The sequence below is a fragment of the Pteropus alecto genome, unplaced genomic scaffold, assembly GCF_000325575.1.
Source record: "Pteropus alecto unplaced genomic scaffold, ASM32557v1 scaffold38, whole genome shotgun sequence".
Classification (NCBI taxonomy): domain Eukaryota; kingdom Metazoa; phylum Chordata; class Mammalia; order Chiroptera; family Pteropodidae; genus Pteropus; species Pteropus alecto.
Genome location: NW_006442512.1, coordinates 2,214,610 through 2,224,829, shown reverse-complemented (window position 1 = coordinate 2,224,829; position 10,220 = coordinate 2,214,610). Strand labels below are relative to the sequence as shown.

The window sequence follows — 10,220 nt, the reverse complement described above, 5'->3', positions numbered from 1 at the left end:
TCATGTCATCTGCAAATAGATAGTATTTGACTTCTTCCTTATACAGATATGCTGTATATCTGTTCATGTACTCTGGTCCTTTCAAGGATTAGGAACAACTAGAGTATCTAAGACTATTAGTAGCCCTTCCTTGAACCAGTTTTAACCCTCTGTGGGCTAATAATGCCCTGTTGAGAATGCATGGTTTCAGGAAAGGCCCTATCACCAGTTATAGTGCAAGTCAGAAGTGTCAGGGAGTACTAACCCCTCCATGTGGCTCAGCTCATGGGTGGGGCCAGGCTGTAGGGAGATGGAAGGGAATATGGGCAGAGGTCTCTGAGGACATGCTTCCCTAGGTGACCTTGGTCCTGGACTGAGCCTGGGGGCGGAGCCTGAATCCAGGTGTCAGCTCCAGACCCTTTGGACTTGAATAAAGCAGATGTCTATAGACATCTATGGTGACTCTACTGGGAAAAGGGTCTAGAATTTTAACTGACTCCCCTCCTTGAAAAACAAAACAAAACAGAAAGTTTAGAAGTCTCTACCCACCCTTACGAAATGCATTTGCTGACAAATGAAGGGAAAATTCCTTCATTCTTGGCTCAAGGAACTTCCTGAAACTCAGCCCAAAGGAATTCTTTAAAGACCAGCTGCCTGGACTATGCTAAAGTCAGTATATAAATATAAATATCCCAAACTTCATAGCCAAGCGGATTTCAAAAGCTAGCTAGATAACCATGGAAATTTTCCACAAAGTTAGCCAGCCAAACAAGTGTGATAGGAGATATTACAAAATTCAATGTTGTTAAAACTGTGTTTGTTGCCCAGATTGAGTGCAGAGGGACTGGAGTCAGAATTTACCCAAGAGCCGACTCTCTCCTGAAGTTCTACAGCCATAAAGCCCCGGCTAACACCAGGATGGATAGATACTACAGTAAACCCAAACAACCAAGGAGGAGGTAGAGACTGGACCCACAGTGGTGTCCCTGTAAAGGCTGCTTGGGAGCAGGGAAGGGTGCCATGTAGTAGTTAGAACGTGGGCTTTGGAGGGAACCTGGTTTAAATGCCATCTCTGCTATGTGACCTTGCACGAACTGCTTAGCCTCTGTGGTCTCATGCAAGCTGGGGGTAATAATATATACTTTGAAAATTATGAGAATTAAAAGAGAGAACATGCAAAAAGCACTGAACTTTGGGAATTGGCAATACTCAATAAAAAATAACTATATATCTGTACAGCCACAATGGAAAACAATTTGGAGGCTCCGCAAAAGATCTAGCAATTGCACTTCTGAGTATTTATCTAAAGAAGACACTAATTCAAAAAGATATATGCACCCCTATGTTCATGGTAATGCTATTTACAATAGCCAAGATATGGAAGCAACCTAAATACCCATCAATAGACGATTGGATAAAGAAGTTATGGTACATATATACAATGGAATATTACTCAGCCATAAAAATGAAATCTCACCATTTGCAATGGCATGGATGGACCTAGAGGGTATTATGCTAAGTGAAATAAGTCAGACAGATAAAGATAAATACCATACGATGTCACTTATATGTGAAATGTAAAGAATAAAGTAAATGAACAAACAAAATGAAAACAGACTCATAGACACAGAGAACAAACTGGTGATTGCCAGATGGGAGTGGGGTTGGGTTGCTGAGTGAAAAAAGTGAAGGGATTAAGAAGTACAAACAGAAGTACAGCCATGCCACCCCGAACATGCCCGATCTCATCTGATCTCAGAAGCTAAGCAGGGTCGGGCCTGGGCTACTCAGATGGGAGATCACCTTGGAATATCAGGTGCTGTAGGTGTTTAAAAAAAAAAAAAAGAAAGAAATACAAATAGATAGTTACAAAACAGTCATGGGGATGTGAAGTACAGCATAGGGAATGTTGTACAGTCATAACAGTGTAATAACTATGTATAGTGCTAGGTAGGTACTAGATTAATTGGGAGGATCACTTCATAAATTATATAAACATCTAACTTCTGTGCTGTATACCTGAAACTAGTATAAAATAATACTGAATGTCAACTCTAGTTGAAGAATATGAATTAAAAAATAAATAAATATAGCTATACATCCAACACCCTAGAGGAGAAGGGGCTGTGCTGACTCCCAGAAGGCACTGTGGGCTTCTTCCTTTTCCTCCCCTTCCCCTCCCTCTTCTCCTGTCCCTCTCCTCTCTCTCCTGATTCTAGTTCGTTTGAGATCTGGGTGACTCTGCCCCCAACTGCTTCTCTCCGTACCTCTGTCCCCATCTCTATGAGCCTTCTGACAGAATCACCCTGCAGGTCGCAGGCTGGAGAGATTTATAGCTGTCCCCTCCCTCAGCCCCCACCTGGCTATAAGACACAGCCATCTGCAGGAAGGTCACTTTTTTGCAGCACCAGCAGAGATGTGGGTTGGATAGAGGAGGTCCTGGGAGAAGCAAATAAATACATAAAGCTTCCAGCTGGCTCAGGGAGAGGAAGCTAAGGCGTTCACAGGCACAGCACGGGTTCGCCTTTCCTGGCCTGTGCACACTGGATTCTCCAGGAAAGCCTATTTGAGACACTTCAAAGAGGATGTTGCAGAGAACTATGCCTGAAGATTGTCCCTCCTGGGAGGGCGCTGCATGGTGGGACCCTTCCTCCTTTTGGATTTGGTAGGGATAGGCCTGGGGAGTGAGAATGTGACAGATCTAAGCTACTATCCCAGCTGAGGCAGGTAGGCGGAGAGGGACATCTAGCCCCACAGCACAGGAGGGGAAACTGAGGCCAGGAAGGAAGAGAGAATTTTCTAAAGTCTCACAGAAAGTCAGTGGAAAAGCAGGTATAGCCCCATGACTCCCGATCTTCTGCTCCAGGCCCCCTTACACAGAATTGTACCTGGCTGTCCTCGAGATGTGGCCATTAGAACTGGTCTTGCCTAGGTGCAGAATTAGAGGCACCTCTGCAACATGCCACATCGGGAGGGGTTCTTCTTCCTCCAGATCTCTGCCCAGTCAGCTGCCTGACTGGGGGCACTCTCCCTGGGGGGGCCTGGCTAGAGAGCTGCTCCAGTGGAGAACATAACCTCAGTCTCTTAGGGGTACAGGGAGCTAATACAGGAGACCTGAAGCAGGCCACCTGTCACATCCAGAAACAGCCTCACAGAGGCCACCTCTGCTTCAGAGTCTCAAGGTCCTCCTAACCAGCAAGGTCAGTGATGACTACCAAGCTCATCCTGTCCTGGATCAGAGGAGCTGCATGCTGGGGGCATTCCCCAGTCCCACCTGCTCTGTGACCTCCTTCTTGGCCTTGATCTTCCCTCCGATAATGTGAAGGGGTAAAGAAGGAGGATATCCAGGCCCTGAGCTCCGACATTCTGTGACTCTGAACATTAAGATGGGTGCAGGCTGTCTTTCCAGCCTTGGCTCCAAGTGACCTGCTGGAGCAGATGGAGTCTGTCTTGAGAGTACTAGCCTTCCGGAAGCCCCAAGTTCCACACACAGGAGACCTGAACATGCTGGAAGGTGCAGGAGCCTGAAAGCTCTCTTAGGGGAAAGACGGTGTCTGCCTGGTTCACAGCTGCACACGTGCCAAGCACAGCCCTGGCAACATGGGGAAGATTCAATTACTATTTGTGGAATGAATGGCATAGCAGACTCATTTCTGCGAGCTCATCCCTCAGCTTCTGTGTGCTTTGCTTCTGACAGATTACACCTACAACTTTCTTCTGAGGCCTGCCCTTGGGCTACTGAAGCTGATTGCCCACAGGTACAGAGAGGGGAGTGCCTGGAAATTTCCATCCCTGGGGAGGCCCCTGGTCTGATTGCTGTGTGTTGATTGAAGCCACTTCCCTGGCTAAATCAGGACAAACTCTGATGTGTAATTTCTGCCCAAAGTGCCCTGCGACAGGCCAGGCTGAGACTTCCTGAACTCATACCCTGCTTTGAGTGAGTCTCAGAATATGTGTTTATTGTGTCCTTTCTCCATGTCTTCTGATGGCACCAGGCAATGGAAAACTGAGGGTTGCAGAGCAGAGAGGAATGGCCAGAACTGCAAGAAGAGCCGTGTCTCCCTTCTGCAAGCCCCCACTAGCCAAGGAGCTCCTGGTAGCCTTGACCTTTCTTACTGGGCCTACACACCTATTCAGTGATCAGATTTCATCTCTAAAGACATCACCCACTCTGCACTCTGAATCTTGCTATGTGAAGGACTTACAGGAAGTGTTTCAGAGCAGGAGGACTCCCCCTACCCACAGAGCAATGAGCAGCAGTTTTAGGGGGAGGGTTAGCTCCTGGGCTCAGGTGTGCTGGTGACCTCAAGAGATGGGGCAGAAAACAAACTGCCCAAGGCCCTGAGGAGGAGGGCCAGCAATGGCCCCAGACTTTCTGAAGACATCTTCCTGCAGGAAGCCCCCATGGAGGCTTTATCTCATTCTCAAACTGGCTTCTAAAGATACAGCATCCAAGGACCAGGGTCTCAGGAAACAGCAGCATTGGCAGGGACTCAGAGCACATCCAGTTCATTCTCCTTCCTTCAAAAGGGCAGAGACTTCAGAGAGGGGGTAAGGAGTTGCTTAAGATCACACAGTGAGTCTGTGAAACTGGCAGCTTTGTGCTGCCTCCACGCTCTTCATAAGACCAGGTTAGAACTCTTCCTCCTGTTTTCCACCTCAACAGTAAAGTGCCTCTCTTCTCCACCAAGGGACCAAGTGACATGTTCAGGACATGAAGTCATGTAGGAATATCTTTGAGTTTGTAAACTTCTGTTCATAAATACCCAACTGAAGACTGAAGCTCCACTACTCCCAAAATAGCTTTGGATCCTGGCACAGACATCTCCAAGAACACATTTTTATCCTTTCAAGAATTCTGTGAAAACAGAGAATCCTCTAGTTTGTATGTATGCCTATCCAAGAGAGCTTCCCCCAGGCTGCTCACACACTGAGCCCTGACCCTGCTCATACACTGTGGACATAGACTGGTCTAATCTCCAAATAAGGGTGTATCTAATATGGTTCATTACAATTATGGTCAGTCTCATTTCAATTCATTTTGATACAATATTAGATTACTCCGATCACATGACTCCCCAACATTTCTATTTAAAAGGGATTTCTTTCTTGCAGTGAACCTTGGGGTTGACTCCTCAACATCCATTTCAGGGCTAGATGATCATTACTCTAAGCCAATCAAGTCCATCCCCTTTGCCAGTGGTTGGCTCAGAGATGGGGAGTCCTAAGCCACTATGTGTTGATAAGACCTAAGGAAAGATTGTAGCTTCTAGAAAGAATCCAGTCACTTTATGGCACTAGTCCGTTCCCAATAAGCATGGGACCCCAGCTACTGCTGAGCCCTCCAGTGGCACCAAGGATCACAAGACTCAGGCTACCACCCTGTTAAGGGTGACAAAGGAGAGAGAGAGAACCTGGGCCTGCTGATGTTATTCAGTCAACCAGCGCTGAAACCAGCCCTGCTTCCTGCTTGTGAGATGATGCACTTAATTGTTTAAAACACTTTGAGATGGGAATTTTGTTATCTGCAGATGGAACATCTTAAGTGATCCCCTGCTTCACCCTGCTGTGGAGGGGCTGGCTGCCCAGGACTCCCCCTTTAGGGAGAGCCAGTCTTGCCTGCAATAGCTAAGCATGTTGACTCTTGCAGGCAGAAGTGTTGCCTCTTTCAGGCAGGAGTTCCCCATATTTAGTGAAACAAGCACAGACCCAGATAATTACATGCAATGCCACTGGAAGAGCTGTCGTTAATTGTGATGGCAATAAAGGGCCTTGCCAGCATGTTAAGCTAATTTCATGACAGCACTAGGAAGAAGGTCATGAACTGGGTCCCAGATTATTAATAATTTTGAGCTTCATTTGGAACCATTCAGAAAATTCCTCCCAGTTGCCTCTAGCACACTGCCACAGGTTTCGACTTTCCTCTGACTCAACAGTCTTCCCATAAGCAAATGTGGATTTTTTGTTTTTCCCTAGAAAATAATTAAAGTCACAGAGCCCAATAAATACTTAAACAGATTGTGGTTTTAATTAAAAACCTCCTGCCAACACTGCAGCTGTAGACTTCTCTTCCCAAACAGGCGCTTGGTGACAGCCGCAAGCATCAGAATTTGGGTTGATGTAGCTGAGACTAGAAATTTACAAATACTAACAGTAATTCTGATTGCTACCTATGCCCTGGTGTGTGTTGGGGCGGCGGGAAGGAGAGGAGTGAAGAGAGACATTTGAGGGCAGAGCCAAGGTTCTTCCCCTGTGGGAGAGGCAAGACACAAGCATGTAGGGGCATGTGCAGCAGAACATCACATCCTACCTAGACCCAATTCTGCAAGGCAGTAATGATGGCTAATTCTAGCTATTGTTGAAAAAATAATACCTCGTTTCTGAGCACTATTTAAGTGCTAGGTACTAGGAGCTTTTCCTGCATTTGTTGACTCATTTATTCCTCATAGTAACCCAGTAAAATTGGTATTCTGATATACACCCTCTTGTCTAAGGCACAGAGAAGTTAAGTAACTTGGCCAAGGTCACATAGCTAGTACATGGTAGAGTTTGAAGCTAGAACCTTTCTTCCTAACTACTACGTAGAGTGTACATGAGGAAAAGGAGAGCTGGAAGGTGGGAGGGGGGTTATAAACAGGGCCTGGCTTCCCCGAGGTGTAAACTTTTTGCTGGAAATTAGAAAAGGGAATACTGTGTGAATGGGGCGGGGTGGGGGCGGGTGGCAGCTGGACTGCAAAAGCTGAAAATGATGGGAATACTGTGCGAATGTGGGCGGGGGCGGGGGAGGTGGGCTGGACAGCAAAAGCTGAAAGGCAGGAAGCACTGAGTGTTTAGGAGATTCTGGCTGGAGGGCAGCTATGAGAAATGTCTCTGGAGTAGGCTATCACGCGGGGCATATTCGATGCCCTCCTGGGCCCTGGCTTTCCTACTTTTAGAGGCCTTCTCACATCTATTAAATCATCCACGTACCACGTTAAATGCAAGGCATGTACAACTCTGAGTGCAGTGATTGCACCTGAACTTTAATCAAACATCCATTACTTCCAATCGCGCAGTTTTATTTTCCTCTCTGAGTCAGAAGATTTTCTTTTTCAGGTCTTGGACATTTTATTGGTCCCTTACCAAGTCATGAGACTTAAGGACAGTCTTCTAGGGCTCCTAAACAGGGCTCGAAGACAAAGCGCTCATGCAAGGAGGAGGATGGGGACCGTAGGCATAGAGAAAGGTTCCGTCACAGGAGGATTAAGCTCATTGGTTGGTGCCACAGACTATTCATCCACGGAGTATTCAGAGGGTACCTGTTTTGTGTCCTGGGCACTGGAAACACAATGGGGTACGAAGCGGGGTCTGTGCCTTTGTTAGGCAGGTGAGGAGGTTGCAGATTACTAGGACTTAGGCTGGGTGGGCGGGCCTAGGAAGGAAAGCTTTGGTGCCTTGTTTAAGCGTACCCCACTTCGGAACATTGCGCCACGGATCTGCAGAGCCCGGGACGGCTCAGGCCTCCTTGCCCAGTCGCCCAAATCATTGACCCCGGCCTCGGTGCCTGGCAGGCGGTATCCAGCAGGGGGCGCGCGCGAACCAGGCCTGGGCCCGATATCTTGACTTACTGGGATCTACTGGGTTTCGACCCACTGCACCCCTGGGATTGTCTGGGTCCGCAACGTCCAAGTTAGAGGTCGTTTTGCAAAAAGCTTCCCGGAGCTCCAGCTCTCGGCTCCTGGGTCTGTCTAGGGTTCGGACTCCAGCCTGGTCCAAAAGCCTCAGCTCGGATTCTACAGATTTCCAAATCTGGGGCCCCAGCGCTGGCGGCTTGGAACCTTGTATCTTTCCTCTCCCCACACCTACTTCCATCCACCTGATTAGCGACCTGTTTCTTTAACGATCAAAGACATGGGCGGCGGCGGGGGTGGTATCTTCGCTCCCGGTTCCCAGCCCCTCAGTAACTGTACCATTATTAACATTATAGTCATTAGACCGCTCCGGCGCGCCTAGAGGCGCCGGGCAGCATATGCTTAATCTTGTAGCTGAGCTCGGAGACCGAACCCAGAGTCGTGGCTTCTACTTCAGGCCTCCGCGGACCTTGCCCGAGGCGACTCGAGCTTCAGGCTGCAGGGGCAGGCACTAGGCTCTTCAGGGTCGAAGGCCGGGGTAAGAGTTGTCTTTCCCCAGGGCGCGCTCCGGGAACAAAAGCTCTCGCTGGGGAGTGGGCGGGAATCGCAGGGGCCCGCGGGAGCCGGCGCCCTTGCCGGGTGGCCACCGTGCCCTTAGCTGCCGTCCTGGTGCCTGGAGCCCTGTTTCTCTGCCGAATTCCCCTGGCTTCTGCAGTCTCGGCAAGAAAGCAAAGGAAAGGGGTCTTTCTTGGCACGCTGGACCTGGAGATTCTCGGGATGCTGGCGGGGCGGGTCCCTGCGGTCCAGGGAAGCGCTTTGCAGAGAGAGCGAGCGAGCATATTCTTCCTTCCACTCCCCACTCTCTGTCATACAGTCCCTCAATCCTTTCAAGTTGTCCCTCATTCGCCCCCTCTCTGTCCGCCTCCTCGTAAAAAGAACTAAAAGAGAGGTGAAAACTGGGTGTAGGACCCACAAGCCGTGTGCCTCCACGAGGGAGCCTCGATCCTTGCCTCCGCGCCCCGCGCCCGGCTCCCTCCCGCGAAAGGCTCCGGGACCCGCCATCTGGACCCAATTCTCCATCGTCGCTGGGGGTCCCCTGTCTACCCCAGGCCCCCCTTCCCGGGCCAAGACTTTCTGGACCGCCCCCTCAGGTTTCCCAAGACGGAGACAACACTCATGACGTTCCCAAGATCCGCAGACAAAGAGACTTTGCCAGGTGGGCCGCGCCACTCCCTGGCCCAGCCAGGCCCAAACCGCAGAAACTCACTCCCGAACTAGAGACCCGCTCCACCTGTCCCACCGCAGGGTCAAGGTGCTCTCACTCCTCTGCCACCCTCCCCCTGGGTCAGCTGTGGAACTACAGGACCAAGTAGGTGGAATAAGTTCTGGGTTCTGATGAGCTGGTCTCAGCCGGCTCCACTGCCTACAGTAGCTGCAGCATGTGGAGGAGAGAGGGAGGGACGAGGAGCGTGCGTGCTCCAGACTGTTCATATTTAATTTACAAAAGATTCTTGGAACTCCAGTCTGGTGGTCTCTTTAGATGCAGCACTCTTCGCCCGTCTGTCCCCCACCCCACTCCCCACCTCCCTAGCTCATTAAAATGCTCAACACTCAAATCGGGATTGAGCTTTTTAGATGCCTCAAATCCACGCCACCGACCCATCGCCAAAGACCTCCCCCCGCCCCGCCCCACCCCGCCACGGACCTAGATGTGGACTGGGGGCCTACGGCGCTCCGGACAGCTCAATGTCTACGGAAAGAACCAGGGAAGGTTGTGGCTTTGCGTGTGTCCGCGAACCTGTATCCCTTTCCCCATTCTGGCCAGCAACTCTCCAGAGCTGCAGTGGGCAGTGCAGGGGGACAGAAATCGAGTTTTAGCCAAATGCCTGAACATCCCAGCGCCTCCATCTCCTTGCGGCTACAAGAAATGTCGGGGTTTCGCCAGAGACAGGGAGTGAGAGTCAGGAACAGCGAGTATTAGAGTCTGCTGAGGCCGGCTGTTGTGTGAGCGTGTGAGACAGTGGGGCGGTGGCGAGCGGGCACAGACTGTGGGAAACCGTGTGTGAGGTTGGCGGTGTGTTTGCTTGTGAGGCTGTGAAGATATTGGTGGGGCGAATGGGAGGGGAAAATTAGGCCCTAAGTTTCCCAGCCTACAGTGCTCAGCAGGAGCAGACGTTTTGTAACCATCCCTTTTCGTGCCGCTGCCTGCTGCAGCCCTGAAGCCCCATTCGCCTCTAGCTGGCAAGACCTGAGGGTAAGGCGTTGGGTGCGCTCAGACTGGCTTCCTGGGTGCTGGAGGCTAACATCAACGCGCTGCGCCCCGCCTCACCCCGCGGTGCGCACAAGCTGGCGCGCTGGACACTAGTTTAGCCACAAAAGACGAGACGTAAAGATTCGGGTTTAAGAGGCTGGACAGGGTCCCCGGGGGCGGGGGAAGAGGCTTCGCCTCCCTGTGCGTCCCGCATGGCCGTGCTTTCTGGTCTTGGGGTTGACAGGCATGGGGCGGAGGAGACCTGGGCTTGTATCTGCCCAGATCCAGTCAAAAATGGCAGGGAGGGTGAGGCGCTCTGCTAACACTATCAATTATGCATCGTGTTGAACGTGGCTTCGGGGAGGAGGCGGCTGGCGGGG

At 50.4% G+C, this 10,220-nt stretch overlaps 1 pseudogene; it reads left to right on the top strand.

The window, feature by feature from the left end:
* Positions 1-1,690: 1,690 nt before the first annotated feature.
* Positions 1,691-1,807, top strand: LOC112471702 (annotated as a pseudogene).
* The last annotated feature ends 8,413 nt before the right edge of the window (positions 1,808-10,220 follow it).